Raw genomic sequence first — 19,084 nt, 5'->3', positions numbered from 1 at the left:
TGCAAAACCTTTTGGTATTCTGTGCAGAATCTGTAGTGAATTTTTGCTCGTATCTGCAGCATGATTTTGATTTTTCAAGTGTAGAAAGGAGCTTACCTGATTATATTCGCTCTCTCTAATTTCCTCTTGTTTGGCCAATGTTGAAGCTATTACAGCAGTCACATGTGATTTTATATATGCCTGGGTCATCATAGTTCGATGTTCTAGTGGTGTCAGAACGTAATTTTACTGAAAGGTTGTTACTGATTTGAAAGGCTAGTTGAATATTTATGACTTAAAAAGTGCATTAATTTTGTTGGAAATTCTACCAAGGTAGATTACTGGTTCGTATCTTATTTTCTGTGTCTGTGATGTTTCTCCAGTTAGGCATATCTCGCTAAGTCTTGCCTTCAGCTTTGGTGTTTTACACTTGCAGTATAATTGTGTGATTATGTTGGGGTCAAAATTATTTGTGTAGGCTATGTAAAGAATTGTGTTATTTTTGAATTGCTGTACTAATGGTAGGTTATTTAATCTATTAATCATTGAATGGAAAAATGTAAGTTTATGAGCCATTCGATGAGAGAAATTGGCATTTACAATACTGTCAGAAGTGGTATTCTTTGTATAGATATCAAATGTATGGCGATTATTATTTTTTCCAATTGTTATGTCTAGATGGTTAATGGTATTGTCTTTATCAGTTTCCATAGTGAATTTAATTTTAGGGTGCCGTTGATTGATTTTTTGGTGAATATTTTCCGTATTTGTGCGACTGCCATCTGCCAACGTGGAGGTATCATCTACATACCTAAAATTGTATACAATTTGGTTGAGAGTAGGCCAACCTGAGCTACATAATTTCTCTTCCAGAGAATTCAGGAAAATATTGGCTAATGTGCCTGCTGCACTATTACCTATGGCTACCCTATTGTTGTTGTAGTTAAATTCAAAATAATTTTGTGAGAGTGCTATTTTGAAAACATTCACAATTTCAGGTGTTCCTGCCATGGATATTTTCCTATATTGTAACAGGTTATCTTTTATTATTTGAGTAGGTTCCTGTACTGGCACGTTGGTATGTAGGTCAGTGACATCAAATGGAAAATAATTTACGTTTAGGTGGAATCTTCATGTCTCTCACATCTCTCGCCAGAGTACTCGAATTTTTGACTGTGTAATTTTTTTGGAAGTATAAAATTTTATTATTATTGTGTTAAGTTTTTTGCTTATCAAATATTACAAGCTACTTATGCAATTAAATAGCAGCCGAATCGGAATCGTCAGTTTATGTGTTTTTCGTTGGCCTCGTAATTTTGGTGTAGTTGGATTACTACCGTGTATGTTCTTTTTACGTGTTCAGTGAGAATGGTATTACTGCTTTCTTTATTTTAGCTGTAAACCTGTTAGCAGGTTTGTGTGACAATTCTGTGATATTGTTAGATCCAAAGAATGACAAGCCCTTATCTATATAGTCGTTTTTGCTAAGTATGACCACATTATTTCTTTTATCAGCTTTTAATGCTATAGTATCATTTAATAGCAGTTTATGGTTTATATTATTCGTAATAACTAAATTATCAGAAGTTTGGAGAAATGTGATTCGAGAGTTTTTCAACGTCCTTGTAAATACTCAAGAAATTCGAAAGTGACCTACATTAACATTTTTCTAATATTTTTGTAACTTTGCGGCTTAAATAAATGCTTTACTGTTAACTGTAAGCCTCTCTTAACTTTTGAAAAATTCCGAATAAGAGGTTTCATATACACCTGAGTTATGAGTATTTCTGTAAATAAGAACCACTTTGCATGGACATTCTCGCAAAGACTAATTATCAGAACTTCACTACACTGAAAATTCAATATGAAAAAAGTTTTAGTCTGAGACCAAAAGGAATTTCCAAAATTCTTATGTTGTAAAGATAAGCAAATATACAAAGTTTCAGGAAAATCTGAGATGGTGGGTGTCCTAACCTGGATGATTTGACATTAAAAACGTAAGTGCAGCATACACTTAGAACAAGCATTCACACACATAAAAGCAAACAACTCATCATGGCGTCTAACCCCACACAAACACGTGGCATTTGGAACCATGATACACAAGGAGCATACCCTTAAATTAGAATCAAATAGCTTCAGGACTGATTTACACACAATAAAAAAGAACTAACATAAAAATGGCTACATAGTCAAAACAATAGGTAATTTATACACATAAATATATTTAAAAAGTTTCAAAAAATTGCCATACTAATAAACGAGAGAAAATAGTTGTTAGATATCTCATACTCAGACCCAGCATTCTCTATTAAGAATAAGTTCGGTCAGTTATTAGCACATAACATATAAACAGATTCACAAAAATTTACAACAATGGTGTGTATAAAACATGGTGCACCAGCTGTCATGTTTGCTATGTCGAGATAACACGCTGAAGTTTCAAAACCCGATTCAAAGAACGCACGATTGCCTTCATAGTTAACCACTTAAAAAACTTAGCCATTGCACAGCATGTGCTCGAGATTAAATATATTATCAGCAAAACAGAAAATAATTGGGCAGCATTGCACAATAAATCCAATGGTAAGATCCTAGATCTTTTAGAGAAAACAGAAATGTGTTTCCATAAACCCACAAACCCTGAATCAGTGTTAAATGAAGCCTTAGTTATTTCGGTAATTTTTAAGACTTACTTTAAATTCAGTATCTTATATGTGACAAATTATTTCGTGACTCAGATGTCTGACACTGCATAATAAGCTTCATCATTCATCGTCAATATTTGTGAGGTGTAGGAACAAGTGCGCACGTTGCATGATGTTATTCTTCAATGCCATTACAAAATAAATAATGCAACTTTGATGACATTACAGCATTAAACGTGTTTCTCCTGGACCTTTCGGTTAGTTTTTCAGTGCTTTTCATATTATTTTCCTTTCTTTGTATCAAGAATTTCGATATTTAACATCTAACTTTCTCACAACATGAACATACATCTCGAAACACCTCGTTCAAGATCAGTTGTAAATATTGTATTGAACGTGACGGCAACACATTTGCTCTAATGAGTTCAGATTTACAAACACTGAAGAAAAAATTGCAACACCAAAAAGTTGTACGACATAAACGAAAGTTGGTAGGCGTGTTTCTACATCTGAAAGATGATGTCTGTTCAAATTTGGTGCCAGTCACACAAGAGTGGTACTCGTAATGCCACCATGAGGATGTGAATCAGGTTTGCTTTAAATACACGCTGTAACGATCGTGAGTGTTAGTTATCCTTGACATAGGATGGTAATGAATTCATATTAGTCAAGAATGCCCTTAATGCGACAAGGAAATTATCAAGATCTTGCTGAGTCTGAATGAGGTCGTGTAATAGGGCTACGAGATGCTGGATGTTCCTCCTGGAAATGTCCACAGTTTTTCTGTTCCACGTATGATATGACTTGCTCTAGATAGCACATATTTTCTTTCTCTAAGGCTGTTGTAATTATGAGCTATGCTACTATACTGCTCATGAGCTGTCTCTCCTTTAGCAGGAAATAAGCCACTGCACATGATTGCTGGCAGGAGAATATTCGGTCGCAAGAAGACCGGACTCTAGACCCCCACGTCGCACTACCGAGGGGAAAGCCTATGGTGTTCGGCGTATGGCTCTGGCGCATCGTACGCATCTGCATCAGAAATCTGATCAGGAATTGGTACCACAGTGACATAACGAATTGTTACAGATCGGTTACCTCAAAGGCAGCTCCGAGACAGACGCTCTGTAGCGTGCATTCTACTGAACCAAAACCAACGCCGTTACTTCAGTGATATGAAGCGAGAGCTTATTGGATGGTAGGGTGGTGGTCTGCTGTGTTTTCTAATGAAAGCTGGTTCTGATTCGGTACCAATGACGGCCATGATAGCAACGAACCTATATGTGTGCTAGACACACTTGACATAAACGTTGAGCTAGGGCCTGGAGTGCGATCTCCTATGACAGCAGGAGCACTGTCGTGGTTATCCAAAGCAACCTAACTATAAAATTGTACGTCAGTCTGATGATTCGATCTGCTAAGCCATTCGCGAACAACACTGCAAGTTGTGTTTTCCAACAGGATAACGTTCGTCCTCATACTTCAATTGTAACCCAACATGCTCTACAGAGTACCCACATGTTGCCTTGGCCTGCTCGATCACCAGATCTGTTTCTAATCGAGCACTTTTGGGGACGTTGTCGGGCAACAACTCCAGCGTCATCCACAAACAGCATTAATCGTCCCTCTACTGACAGATCAAGTTTAACAGGTATGGAACTCCATCGCAAAAAATGCCATCCAGCACCTGTACACCACAATGCATGCACGTTTGCATGCATGCATTCAACATTCTGGTGGTTATTCCGGTTATTAATGTACCAGCACTTCACGTTTGCAATAGCTTGTCTCGCGCTTACATTAAGCTGTGATCTTGCATGAATCACTTAAATGTGTTACCTAGGCACATGTATTCCCGAAATTTGATTTCTCTGCATTAATTACGTTTTGGTGCTGCGATTTTTTTCCGTCAATGTAACTTAATACCGACGTCGTAAAACGGAAGGGGTGGTTGTGGTACAAGGTACCCTCTGCCACGCACTCTGTGATGGCTTGCGGAGTATATGAGTAGGTGCTGATACGCAATTTATGGAGGAGGACGGAATACCGGACTCTGGTGCTGGTGACCTGGAAAGGTGATACAGCTGCCCTTGCTGCAGAGGCACGCCCCACGAACCGACCTGACAAATATTTGCCTTCCAGGCGGGGGTCGTGCTGCTGAATGAAAAGACCAACAGCCACTTACTGTTTAATCCATCCAGTTTCGCAGACGCCAAGGCGATGCCTTAGTAGTTTGTGTCTCGAATACACTTATCACGTAGTACAATATCGCCTGTTACTTCCTCTTTTTCTAGCTGGAAATGTCCACAGTTTTTCTGTTCCACGTATGATATGAGTTGCTCTAGAACAGTTTTCGATAGCACGTATTTTCTTTCTCTAAGGCTGTTCTAATTATGAGTTATGCTACTATACTGCTCGCAACTGTCTCTCCTTTATTTCTGTAGTACCAAAGACTGTGAAATTCGGATAAGACGTTTCAGTATGCCTTGATATTTCGTACTTATCTTCTCTATAAGTAAAAGGCTTGTCTGGCTTGGCTGACTGACCCATCATCGCCCAGCCCAAGCCGCTAACAATAGAAACTTGAAATCTGGAGAACGTGTGGATCTTATACTTAAGGCATCTTTTAAGAGGGGATTGTCCAGAATTTCACTTTTAAGGGGATGAAACAGGAGATAAAAGGCTTTTTGAAAGTATGTCGCTATTAAGGAAATTTTGAAACTAGACTTACGAAAACTGGTACTTGGTTTCTCGGTCAGAAAATAAAAAAATACGTATTTCATCATTTCTGGAAACTCAACCACTAAGGGTACAAAATAGTGGGTGAAACGTTTTTTGAAAATAAATAATTGCTAAGGAATGCTACATCTATGACAATTGGTATTTGACTTCTCGGTTACAAATAAAAGATACGTGTTTCAGTGTTTTTGGAAACTGAACCTCTAAGAGGATGAAATGGGGGATGGGATTTTTTGATGAAAAATTTTTATTGTGAAAGCATTTTTAAAGCGAAATCTATGAAAATTGAAATTTGACTTCTCAGTTAGAAATAAAAAACACGTGGTTCACTGTTTTTACAAATTCAACCTCTATGGAGGTGAAATGGGGGATAAAAGTTTCTTGAATATATTTCTTTGTGTAAGTATTTTTTAAGCTATATCTATGAAAATTTGTGTTTGGTTTCTCTGTTAGATATAAAACGCACATGTCACTGTTTTTGGAAATTTAATCCCTAAGCGGGTGGAATAGGGTTTGAAACGTTTTATGAAAATATTTTATTGAGAAAGCACTTTTAAAGCTAAGTCTTTGGAAACTGATGTTTGGCTTCCCGGTTAGAGATGAAAAAATAAGTATTTCATTATTTTTGGAAACTGAAACCCTACGGGATTGAAACAGGGTCAGACTGATTAACTGATTCATCATCACCCAGCCCAAATCACTATGAATGGGAGCTTGGAGTTTTGAGAGGGTGTGGATCTTATACTGTGGGCATCGTTAAAGAAGGAATTGTTCGAAATTCCACTCCTAAGAGGGTGAAAGGAGATGAAAGGCTTTTTGAAAGTATGTCACTGTAAGAGTACTTTGAAACTAAAACAAGGAAAACTGGTATTTGGTTTCTCAGTCAGAAAATAAAAAATAGGTTTTTCTCATTTTTGGAAATTCAACCTCTGAGGGGTAAAATAATTGCCAAGGAACTTCTAAAGGAGTTTTAAGCCTACATTCAGAACAATTGGTATTTGAATTCTCGGTTAGAAATTTAAAAAAAAACGTGTTTCATTGTTTCTGGAAATTCAACCCATAAGAGATTGCACTAGGAGATGAAAATTTTTAAGAAAATATTTTATTATACCAGAAAACTTTCAAAGCTAAGTGTATGAAAACTGGTATTTCACTTCTCGGTTAGATATAAAGACATATTTGTTAAGGGATGAAAGTTGATATGCAAATATCTCCACAAGAAAGCAAAAGGCATGAGTAACAAAAACTTTGGACTCCAGCTACCACAATCGCTATTTGTTCAGAAGTACATTCGGGAAAGACCATGCTTATATGGCTTTAACTAGCATGAGAAACAGAAGGTGTTGCAATTTGTGAACAACATAAAAATTTCCATTAAATAAAGACAAAAAAACAAAGAATCTGTGCAGGCCATATAGTCTATACAAGCGAAAGAGCGGGCGCTAAGCTAGTTGCGATATAATTTTGTTGAAGTCTCCGTTCTTTGCACAAATCCGAGATCTGTAGCGACCACTCGATCTATTACTAATCGATTGCTTCAGTAGGAAGACCTTCCACTGCGCATTCAACTCGGTTCAGTCAATACAGTTTGGTGTGCAACCCTTAAAGACAAAAGCAGTTAGCGTGATGTGTCTCTTCCAAGTAAAATAGTTCGATAAAACTTGGACCGCACGTAGTACGACTGCTTCAGTACAGTACAGTATAGAAGGTTAAAAAAAATCGCAAAGACACTCGCAGAAGTGACACTTTTATTCAAAGACAATAACTATGCTGAAATCAGCGCGGACACATGATGGTGCCCTGCATGTTTCGTAGTAGGATATGTCAACACCACGAACGGCAGTGCGTGCTCTGCTACGCGCTCCAATGCTGGCCGCAAGGTTGGTGAGGAGTTCTTGTGGCAGGGCGCTCCATTCATCCACCAGCGCGGTTCACAACTGATGGATGGTCGCTGGTTTACGTGGACGAGCTACAGTCCGCCTCCCCGACGCATCGTGGAAACTGGAAAGCCAGTCCTCTCGCCATCCATAAAAATGAATTCAGGGAAGATTATCACTGCGTATTTCTTTCACTTACCTTCTGTACTATGCTGTAGCATTTCTCTCTATGTATGGTACATGTTTCAACAGCTATGTTACATAACAGTGACGTATCATACGATACTTTTATCCATAGCTTTTGCACAGCACTGTATTATAAACATGATTCGCATGCCTACAAAACTGTCAATTTGTGAGCGAAACCGAACGTCTTTTGGATGCACATATTATCCATATAATTGGCATTAACATAACTTAAAATTAAACTTAATTCGATTTTTAGGACACCAGGTAATCCTGATGCAGAGCTTCTTCGACGCCATTGAAGTGACAAGTCACCATAATACAAACAAAAGTATCATCTGAGGGCAGGCAGTTGTGTGGGTAGCTACGCAGAGTGTTGATTTAACTAACCAGTGGTTATAATTTTTCATTTTTATTAAATAATATGTTGGTAACGCTGCTAAGTCTAGTTTTCGTTTTTGTACTGAATAACAATAACAAAACACCACTCAGTTTTTGTTTGTTATTCATAAAATTAAGATCACCTTAGATACGAAATGTGTCCGTATACCTGCAGGCCCGCACAACCAATGTTCAGAAGGTAAGCGTGTCCACTGAGTGGTGGATTTTAGAACCTGCTCGGGGGGCCGTAGGAGATGATTTCTACATTTTTATAAAGTAACCAACAGAGTTCAGGTAGATCGCAGTAAGATTTAGCGTTCTCATTAAAAAGTAACGTTGGCCGTTAGCTTTATGGTTTACGCTCTCTCATCTGGTCACCTCCAATACCGATACTAATGAAAGCTAACCCGGTGCACAGTGCACATTCTCAGTTGCAGGTTGCCTCTCTAACGGGTTCAGGGCCAGCAAAAATTTGAACCGAATCTAAAAGCTTAAAGTGTTGTCATAATCTACTCATTAAGACGTATAATCTTATCATAAAGTTTTAACATAGTCAGGCAAGTATTACAGTTAGAAACTCTGTATATGTCTTGAGTCAGCGTAACTCATGGCGCAGAAATTATGCAGATTATGTTCAGCCTGTGTTTGAGACTGAGAGCACTTAACGACTTCCGATAAACTGTACAGATAATTTACAAGCTTTACAAAAATTTTTCTTCCTAACCTCCAACAAAATGATGAAAGGTAACATTTTTATTGCTTACTGCATTTTCGCTGTTCGCTATGAAAAACTTTAGCTTCAGTCATGATGTGCTAATTTATTGCTTCCTTACTACTACCTCTATTTGCAACTTATTTTGCAGACAGTATCCCCACGTACCACTGAATATACCTCCAAAATTATGTCATTCTATGACACATAGTTCCGGAGATGTGACCTCAATAACATTGACATGTGTGAAAAACTAAAGTTTGCTTCAATTAGCGACTTCCAACAAAATTTAAACGTACTTTCAAATCTTGTTCAAACTTTTTCTCGCTTACGTACTTATGGTCAGATATTTAGCATATTATGTCATCTGTAAAATAATCAGACGTTTGAAGTAGTATTATACATGGAAGTTCCATTCTTTAAAGAATGGTGGCTGGATGGTTTACTGCTGTTGCATTAAAACATGTATATCAACATACACTCCTGGAAATGGAAAAAAGAACACATTGACACCGGTGTGTCAGACCCACCATACTTGCTCCGGACACTGCGAGAGGGCTGTACAAGCAATGATCACACGCACGGCACAGCGGACACACCAGGAACCGCAGTGTTGGCCGTCGAATGGCGCTAGCTGCCCAGCATTTGTGCACCGCCGCCGTCAGTGTCAGCCAGTTTGCCGTGGCATACGGAGCTCCATCGCAGTCTTTAACACTGGTAGCATGCCGCGACAGCGTGGACGTGAACCGTATGTGCAGTTGACGGACTTTGAGCGAGGGCGTATAGTGGGCATGCGGGAGGCCGGGTGGACGTACCGCCGAATTGCTCAACACGTGGGGCGTGAGGTCTCCACAGTACATCGATGTTGTCGCCAGTGGTCGGCGGAAGGTGCACGTGCCCGTCGACCTGGGCCCGGACCGCAGCGACGCACGGATGCACGCCAAGACCGTAGGATCCTACGCAGTGCCGTAGGGGACCGCGCCGCCACTTCCCAGCAAATTAGGGACACTGTTGCTCCTGAGGTATCGGCGAGGACCATTCGCAACCGTCTCCATGAAGCTGGGCTACGGTCCCGCACACCGTTAGGCCGTCTTCCGCTCACGCCCCAACATCGTGCAGCCCGCCTCCAGTGGTGTCGCGACAGGCGTGAATGGAGGGACGAATGGAGACGTGTCGTCATCAGCGATGAGAGTCGCTTCTGCCTTGGTGCCAATGATGGTCGTATGCGTGTTTGGCGCCGTGCAGGTGAGCGCCACAGTCAGGACTGCATACGACCGAGGCACATAGCGCCAATACCCGGCATCATGGTGTGGGGAGCGATCTCCTACACTGGCCGTACACCACTGGTGATCGTCGAGGGGACACTGAATAGTGCACGGTACATCCAAACCGTCATCGAACCCATCGTTCTATCATTCCTAGACCGGCAAGGGAACTTGCTGTTCCAACAGGACAATGCACGTCCGCATGTATCCCGTGCCACCCAACGTGCTCTAGAAGGTGTAAGTCAACTACCCTCGCCAGCAAGATCTCCGGATCTGTCCCCCATTGAGCATGTTTGGGACTGGATGAAGCGTTGTCTCACGCGGTCTGCACGTCCAGCACGAACGCTGGTCCAACTGAGGCGCCAGGTGGAAATGGCATGGCAAGCCGTTCCACAGGACTACATCCAGCATCTCTACGATCGTCTCCATGGGAGAATAGCAGCCTGCATCGCTGCGAAAGGTGGATATACACTGTACTAGTGCCGACATTGTGCATGCTCTGTTGCCTGTGTCTATGTGCCTGTGGTTCTGTCAGTGTGATCATGTGATGTATCTGACCCCAGGAATGTGTCAATAAAGTTTCCCCTTCCTGGGACAATGAATTCACGGTGTTCTTATTTCAGTTTCCAGGAGTGTACATTAAATTTATTAATTGTATTCCTGAGTCCAATTCACATAAGAATTAAATCAAAAATATTTTTTTCTACGAATCATTATCACCAACTAACCTGACTCACGTATCTTATTTTTTGCAAACTATGACTGATGCTCTTTAGATATTTGCAAATTGTAGTTTGTTTAATCGAGATGGTAGCTCATACAGGAGTTGAAATCGTGAAGATCCTCATGTCTGCTAACGGATATAGCAAGTGTGAATACATGTACCATTTTTATTGCCTACTCTTTCTTTATATTTTTATCTAAGTGCGCATGTCACCGATTTCTCGATACAAGAAACCGATAACTGATAACTGAGTCACACACAATATAAATCCAGTTCCTCAACTGTTGCTGGACCTACAGTACCACGAGCAGGATGCTTTGCTGTTGCACGAAAATGCACGGCCACGTGTCAGTCAAAAAACCATGGAAGCGATCATAAAAATCGGATGGACAACACTGAAACACCCGCCTTACAGTCCTGACCTGGCCCCATGTGACTATCATCTCTTTGGGAAACCGAAAGACTCTCTTCGTGGAACAAGGTTTGAAGATTATGACTCCCTTGTGCACGCTGCCAAGCAGTGGCTCCAACAGGTTGGTCCAGAATTTTACCGTGTGGGTATACAGGCGCTGGTTCCAAGATGGCATAAGGCAGTTGAGAGGGATGGAAATTATGTGGAGAAATGAAAATATTGTTGCTAAAGATGTATCTACACACTGTAAAACTTTCAAACATGTAGAATAAAAGATGGATTAAAAAAATAGTGTGCATTTCTTTTGGAGTGACCCTCGTACATTGCAGCTAGTGATTTATTGAAACCTGGCAGTCAACAGAACGTGTACAGTCTTAATTGTCGGAGCCTGGTAGGCCAATTCCAAGGACCAACACTCTCGCTTCACGCTAATAATCTCTGGCTACGAGCCAGGAGAGATATACGCCAGTAAAGCCGCAGTATGGCCTTCAATGGCGAATTAAGAACCTACTTCATTAACTTAACGTAGTTTAGTGTCTAAATGGTAACATTCGCTAGGGAATCCTCTTAAAGGAACATTACAATAATCGGCATGCTCGCAATTTCCTCCTAATCGCCGAGAAAGTACCATCGCAGTTTCGAAATATTGTTCATCCAGCAGTTAAAGGCATGAAGTGGACCCCTTAGCAATGAGTAGAAAGGCTAGAACTCCTTTGTTCATGAAAGCTAAAACGTGTACTGCCTCTGTCTGGCCTTTGGACAGTGACATAGTAGACTGTGGAGTGATTCGGTACTTCATCCGAGGAATTTCCTACTTCCAAAAATCTACTTAATGTTTTAGGTAGATATCTACATCAAATCCAATAAAACTTCTTGGGCATACGATTATTTCAAAATATACTTTGATTAAGTCGAATATGCGAAAATGTCGGCTTCAGACAGTTACATGAAGAATAGTTAAAAGCTTAAGGTGACAATTTCTCGCTAGGAAAATCTTTATTCAATGGATAATTCCAAATTTACACCGTAGCGTGGTAGTAATGCACGCCACTCTGTACATGCACATGTCCGTTATTATACAGGGTGATTCAAAAGGAATACAACAACTTTAGGAATTTAAAACGACAAAAGGCAGACCTAAGCACTATCTGTCGGCGAATTAAGGGAGCTATAAAGTTTCATTTAGTTGTACATTTGTTCGCTTGAGGCGCTGTTGACTAGGCGTCAGCGTCAGTTGATGCTAAGATGGCGACCGCTCAACAGAAAGCTTTTTGTGTTATTGGGTACGGTAGAAGTGAATCGACGACAGTTGTTCAGCGTGCATTTCGAACGAAGTATGGTGTTAAACCTCCTGATAGGTGGTGTATTAAACGTTGGTATAAACAGTTTACAGAGAATGGGTGTTTGTGCAAAGGGAAAAGTTCTGGACGGCCGAGAACGGGTGATGAAAATGTAGCACGCATCCAGCAAGCATTTGTTCGCAGCCCAGGAAAATCGACTCGCAGAGCTAGCAGAAAGCTGCAAATTCCACAATCAACTGTATGGAGAGTCCTACGAAAAAGGTTAGTTATGAAACCTTATCGTCTGAAATTGGTTCAAGCACTGTCTGCAGCTGATAAGATTAAAAGAATCGATTTCTGTGATTTTATCCTTGCTGAAATGGAAACAGATGAATCTTTCGTTTCAAAGATTGTGTTTAGTGATGAAGCAACTTTCCACACTAACGGGAAAGTCAACCGTCACAATGTCTGTATATGGGGCACTGAGAATCTGCGGGAAACAACTCAGTATGAACGTGACTCGCCTAAGGTGAACGTTTTCCGTGCCATTTCAGCCAATAAAGTTTTTGGTCCCTTTTTCTTCGAAGGTGCTACTGTAACTGGACTACAGTATCTGGAGATGTTAGAGAATTGGCTGTTCCCTCAGCTCGAACAAGAAGCACAACAATTCATATTTCAGCAGGATGGAGCGCCACCACATTGGCACTTATCTGTCCGTAACTACCTGAACGTCAACTACCCGAGACGATGGATCGGCCGCCAGGCAGCCCGTGACAGAGCACTTCATCACTGGCCTCCAAGAAGCCCTGATCTTACCCCCTGCGATTTTTTCTTATGGGGGTATGTTAAGGATATGGTGTTTCGGCCACCTCTCCCAGCCACCATTGATGATTTGAAACGAGAAATAACAGCAGCTATCCAAACTGTTACGCCTGATATGCTACAGAGAGTGTGGAACGAGTTGGAGTATCGGGTTGATATTGCTCGTGTGTCTGGAGGGGGCCATATTGAACATCTCTGAACTTGTTTTTGAGTGAAAAAAAACCTTTTTAAATGCTCTTTGTAATGATGTATAACAGAAGGTTATATTATGTTTCTTTCATTAAATACACATTTTTAAAGTTGTGGTATTCTTTTTGAATCACCCTGTACAATACGGTAGACCAAACGCTGGTCTACCGAGACATCGATGCATGCACAAACTAAGAGGTTGTTCAAGAGCGGAAACAACATGTTTTACAACACGTATCTGGAAAGCTTAGAGCAATTTCAATCATACCTGGTACACCCAGAACTTAGCAACTACCATGGTTCTAAGAAACCGATTAATCCAATTTTACTGTAAGTGTAAGAGAGTGTGGAGTGGAGGACGGCAGGGGTAGGATCGAGTGGCGACACGATAAAATATTTTTGGGATGCATGAAGGAATATTACCCAAATGTGGTACATATATGGCTTACTATGTGGAATACAATATTAGAAGCCGTCCTCGGCGACCGAGCGGCTCTAGGCGCTTCAGTCCGGAACCGAGCGACTGCTACGGTGACAGGTTCGAATCCTGCCTCGGGCATGGATGTGTGTGATGTCATTAGGTTAGTTAGGTTTAAGTGGCTCTAAGTTCTAGGAGACTGATGACCTCAGATGTTAAGTCCCATAGTGCTCATAGCCACTTGAACCAATTTGAACAATATTAGAATCATCTTTTTTGGAGGGGATGAGGGAAGGCAAAGTGGTAACTTGTAAGTATGTCTCTTAAACGCATGGAGAAATAGGATTACTATTTGAGAAAAAGTACTTCAGCCTGCGGTGTGGCCGAGCGGTTCCAGGCGCTCCAGTCTGGAACCGCGCGACCGCTACTGTCGCAGGTTCGAATCCTGCCTCGGGCATGGATGTGTGTGATGTCCTTAGGTTAGTTAGGTTTAAGTAGTTCTTAGTTCTAGGGGACAGATGACCACAGCAGTTAGTGTTCAGAGCCATTTGAACCATTTTTGAACTTCAGCCTGTGTGCGTGGAGTGGAAAAGTTTTGACTCTGAACACCTGAACACATTCAACCAAACCCTGGGGCAATCTGTTACACACTGTGATGCTGATCTGAGATCGCCATGATTCTCTCACAGGTAACTGGATATTGTTTGCAGAAGAATGTACTTACCTATGAATTATTTATTTTATAAATGTCCCAGTTTTGCATTAAAGTGATATTTCAATGAAACTGTGAAAGATGCTATTACAAATTTTTTAAAAATATATAAATAAAACAGTTTTGCTTTTAAAAATGATGTCATTCCTTTTCCTGTCTAGTAAAAGACTGTGATAAATAAGTAGTCGAGCAACGCCTGTTAATCACGTGATCAGCTATTAAATACGTCAGAATGAGACGTAGGAAGACCTAGGAAGGAATGGACACAAAATCTGTGAAGTGGGTACATGCTTAAAGCCTACTACGTGAAATGTGGATGGCTTGTCGTGAATGCGACAAGAAGGGACGTAGAATGTCGCCGACGTACCGTTGTGCTGTAAAAGTGCGTGGATGACAACCAAAGAAGTCATGCTATGAAAAGAAACGGCGCGCCAGACGACATTACTCATGGTTTTTGGACCGCATGGCAGGCGACAGTCAGATTGTTATCTCACCACTGCCCTGGGCGTCTGCAGACACGTATTCGCTGACCACTGGGTCCCAGTTCGAAGCGGGACTGACCACTGAAGATAACTCTACACCAGTCTTGTGACAGCCAGAGCGAGAGCACCAGCAGCAGCGAGTACTGTTTGTATAAAGCGTTTATTTTGCATTTTGTTTACGACCTTCCACTAAGGAAGGGATTCTATTTGTGTTTATCTGCTCTGCATAGTAACTAACAGTTCTTGATAAAACTTTACGTAGTTTTCGTGTTAGATTTCTTAGTGTTTTCTTGATCGTTTAGAACAGAAAGCGCCCTAAAACCGTCTTTTGTTTGTTTCGCGGCCGTTAGCCACTAGTCACTTGAATCAGCAGTTGTCTTGTGACAGCCAGAGCGAGAGCACCAGCAGCAGCGAGTACTGTTTGTATAAAGCGTTTATTTTGCATTTTGTTTACGACCTTCCACTAAGGAAGGGATTCTATTTGTGTTTATCTGCTCTGCATAGTAACTAACAGTTCTTGATAAAACTTTACGTAGTTTTCGTGTTAGATTTCTTAGTGTTTTCTTGATCGTTTAGAACAGAAAGCGCCCTAAAACCGTCTTTTGTTTGTTTCGCGGCCGTTAGCCACTAGTCACTTGAATCAGCAGTTGTCTTGTGACAGCCAGAGCGAGAGCACCAGCAGCAGCGAGTACTGTTTGTATAAAGCGTTTTTGTACTTATTTGCTGCGCTTAGCTTTTAAATAGTTTTTCTGGGAAAACCTAGCGTAGTTTTCGCGTCTCGTATTTCAGTGAGTGTTTCTTGATTATCAGAGTAGCTCATCAGAAGATTATCTTGGGAATTTGTCACCGTATAGAGTAGGGTAAACATAGTCATGTGTAGGGACTGTGGTTGTTGTGAGCGGACGCAAGGAGAATTGGCCACTCTTCGGGGGCAGGTGGAGGATTTGTCTGTTAGGCTCATCGAGCTCGAGGCGCAGGCGTCGGCTCGTAGTGGCGTTGGGGCAACTGTGGTGAGACCTATGCCTACTTCGGTGGCCTTGGAATCACATGGAACCCCTGATGTCGCTGCGTCTTCCGGCAGTGAGCATCTTACCGGTCAGCCATCACTCCAGGGTGAATGGCGGACAGTGGTGGGCTCGCGCGTGCCTGGCCGAAAGGCGAAGGTGGGATCTGGCCGCGTGGCAGCTGCCTTACCCCTTTCCAACAGGTACGGGGTGCTTCCTAGTGGTGATGACATCGTTTCCGAGCCACCACAGGATGCCTCGCCTGTTGGGCCAGTGGCCGATTCTCCGGCAAGGTCCCGACAGTCACAGAGGGCGGGCCTATTAGTTATAGGGAGCTCCAACGTTAGGCGGGTTATGGAGCCCCTCAGGAAAATAGCGGGTAGGTCGGGGAAGAATGCCAGTGTGCACTCGGTGTGCTTGCCGGGGGGTCTCGTCCGTAATGTGGAGGAGGCCCTTCCGGCAGCTATTGAACGCACTGGGTGTGACCGGCTGCAGATAGTAGCACATGTCGGAACGAATGACGCCTGCCGCTTGGGTTCTGAGGCCATCCTTGGTTCCTTCCGGCGGCTGGCTGATTTGGTGAAGACAACCAGCATCGCACGTGGAGTGCAAGCTGAGCTTAATATCTGCAGCATAGTGCCCAGAGTCGATCGCGGTCCTCTGGTTTGGAGCCGCGTGGAGGGTCTAAACCAGAGGCTCAGACGACTCTGCGACTATAATGGTTGCAAATTCATCGATCTCCGTTATTGCGTGGAGAACTGTAGGGCCCCCCTAGACAGGTCAGGCGTGCACTACACACCGGAAGCAGCTACTAGGGTAGCAGAGTACGTGTGGCGTGCACACGGGGGTTTTTTAGGTTAGAGGGACCCCCCCTTGGGCGAAACGATAAAATACCTGACGGCTTACCAGAGAGGACATTATCATCGTTGATAAAGAACGTCCGTCCTCAGAGACCAAAAACAGGAAAAGTTAACGTAATATTGGTAAACTGCAGCAGTATCCAGGGCAAGGTTCCTGAATTAGTACCTCTTATTGAAGGAAATAGTGCGCATATAGTATTAGGAACGGAAAGTTGGTTAAAACCGGAAGTGAACAGTAACGAAATCCTAGACACAGACTGGAATATATGCCGCAAGGATAGGATAAACGCCAATGGTGGAGGAGTATTTATAGCAGTAAAGAATTCAATAATATCCAGTGAAGTTATTAGCGAATGCGAATGTGAAATAATCTGGGTTAAGCTAAGTATCAAAGGTGGGTCAGATATGATAGTCGGATGCTTCTATAGACCACCTGCATCAGCAACCGTAGTAGTTGAGCGCCTCAGAGAGAACCTGCAGAACGTCGTGAAGAAGTTTCGTGATCATACTATTGTAATAGGGGGAGACTTCAATCTACCAGGTATAGAATGGGATAGTCACACAATCAGAACTGGAGCCAGGGACAGAGACTCTTGTGACATTATCCTGACTGCCTTGTCCGAGAATTACTTCGAGCAGATAGTTAGAGAACCAACTCGTGAAGCTAACGTTTTAGACCTCATAGCAACAAATAGACCGGAACTTTTCGACTCCGTGAATGTAGAAGAGGGTATCAGTGATCATAAGTCAGTGGTTGCATCAATGACTACAAGTGTAATAAGAAATGCCAAGAAAGGAAGGAAAATATATTTGCTTAACAAGAGTGATAGGGCACAAATCGCAGAATATCTGAGTGACCACCATCAAACGTTCATTTCTGAGGAAGAGGATGTGGAACAAAAATGGAAAAAATTCAGAAACATCGCCCAGTACGCCTTAGATAAGTTCGTACCGACTAAGGTCCAAAGCGAGGGGAAAGATCCACTGTGGTATAACAATCATGTACGAAAGGTACTACGGAAACAAAGAAAGCTTCATCATAGGTTTAAGAGTAGTCGAATCATAGCTGATAAGGAAAAGCTGAACGAAGCGAAAAAGAGCGTAAAGAGAGCAATGAGAGAAGCATTCAACGAATTCGAACATAAAACATTGGCAAACAATCTAAACAAGAACCCTAAAAAGTTTTGGTCATATGTAAAATCGGTAAGCGGATCTAAATCCCCTATTCAGTCACTCGTTGACCACGATGGCACCGAAACAGAGGACGACCGAAGAAAGGCAGAAATACTGAATTCAGTGTTCCGAAACTGTTTCACTGCGGAAAATCGTAACACGGTCCCTGACTTCAGCCGTCGCACGGACGCCAAAATGGAAAATATTGAAATAAACGATATCGGAATTGAAAAACAACTGCTATCGCTTAGTAGCGGAAAAGCATCCGGACCAGACGAGATACCCTTAAGATTCTACAGTGATTATGCTAAAGAACTTGCCCCCTTTCTATCAGCAATTTGTCGTAGATCGCTGGAAGAACGTAAAGTACCTAGCGACTGGAAGAAAGCGCAGGTCGTTCCCATTTTCAAGAAGGGTCATAAATCAGATGCGAATAATTATAGGCCTATTTCGCTTACGTCAATCTGTTGTAGAATAATGGAACATGTTTTGTGTTCTCGTATTATGACGTTCTTAGATAATACAAATCTCCTTCATCATAACCAACATGGATTCCGCAAACAGAGATCATGTGAAACTCAGCTCGCCCTATTTGCCCAAGAAATTCACAGTGCCGTAGACACTGGCGAGCAGATTGATGCCGTATTCCTGGACTTCAGGAAGGCATTTGATACGGTTCCGCACTTACGTTTAGTGAAAAAAATACGAGCTTACGGAATATCGGACCAGGTTTGTGATTGGATTCAGGATTTCCTAGAAGAGAGAACACAACATGTCATTCTTAACGGTTCAAAATCTGCAGATGTAGAGGTAATTTCGGGAGTACCGCAAGGAAGCGTGATAGGACCTTTATTGTTTACAATATACATAAATGACTTAGTTGACAACATCGGTAGCTCCGTGAGGCTATTTGCAGATGACACGGTTGTCTACAAGAAAGTAGCAACATCAGAAGACTCGTACGTACTCCAGGAAGACCTGCAGAGGATTAATGCATGGTGCGACAGCTGGCAGCTTTCCCTAAACGTAGATAAATGTAATATAATGCGAATACATAGGGGCAGAAATCCATTCCAGTACGATTATGCCATAGGTGGTAAATCATTGGAAGCGGTAACGACCGTAAAATACTTAGGAGTTACTATCCGGAGCGATCTGAAGTGGAATGATCACATAAAACAAATAGTGGGAAAAGCAGGCGCCAGGTTGAGATTCATAGGA

This window comes from Schistocerca piceifrons, chromosome 1, assembly GCF_021461385.2.
Source record: "Schistocerca piceifrons isolate TAMUIC-IGC-003096 chromosome 1, iqSchPice1.1, whole genome shotgun sequence".
In the NCBI taxonomy this organism is placed as follows: domain Eukaryota; kingdom Metazoa; phylum Arthropoda; class Insecta; order Orthoptera; family Acrididae; genus Schistocerca; species Schistocerca piceifrons.
The sequence above is the reverse complement of the archived record's forward strand: the minus strand, read 5'-3'. Positions refer to the sequence as shown.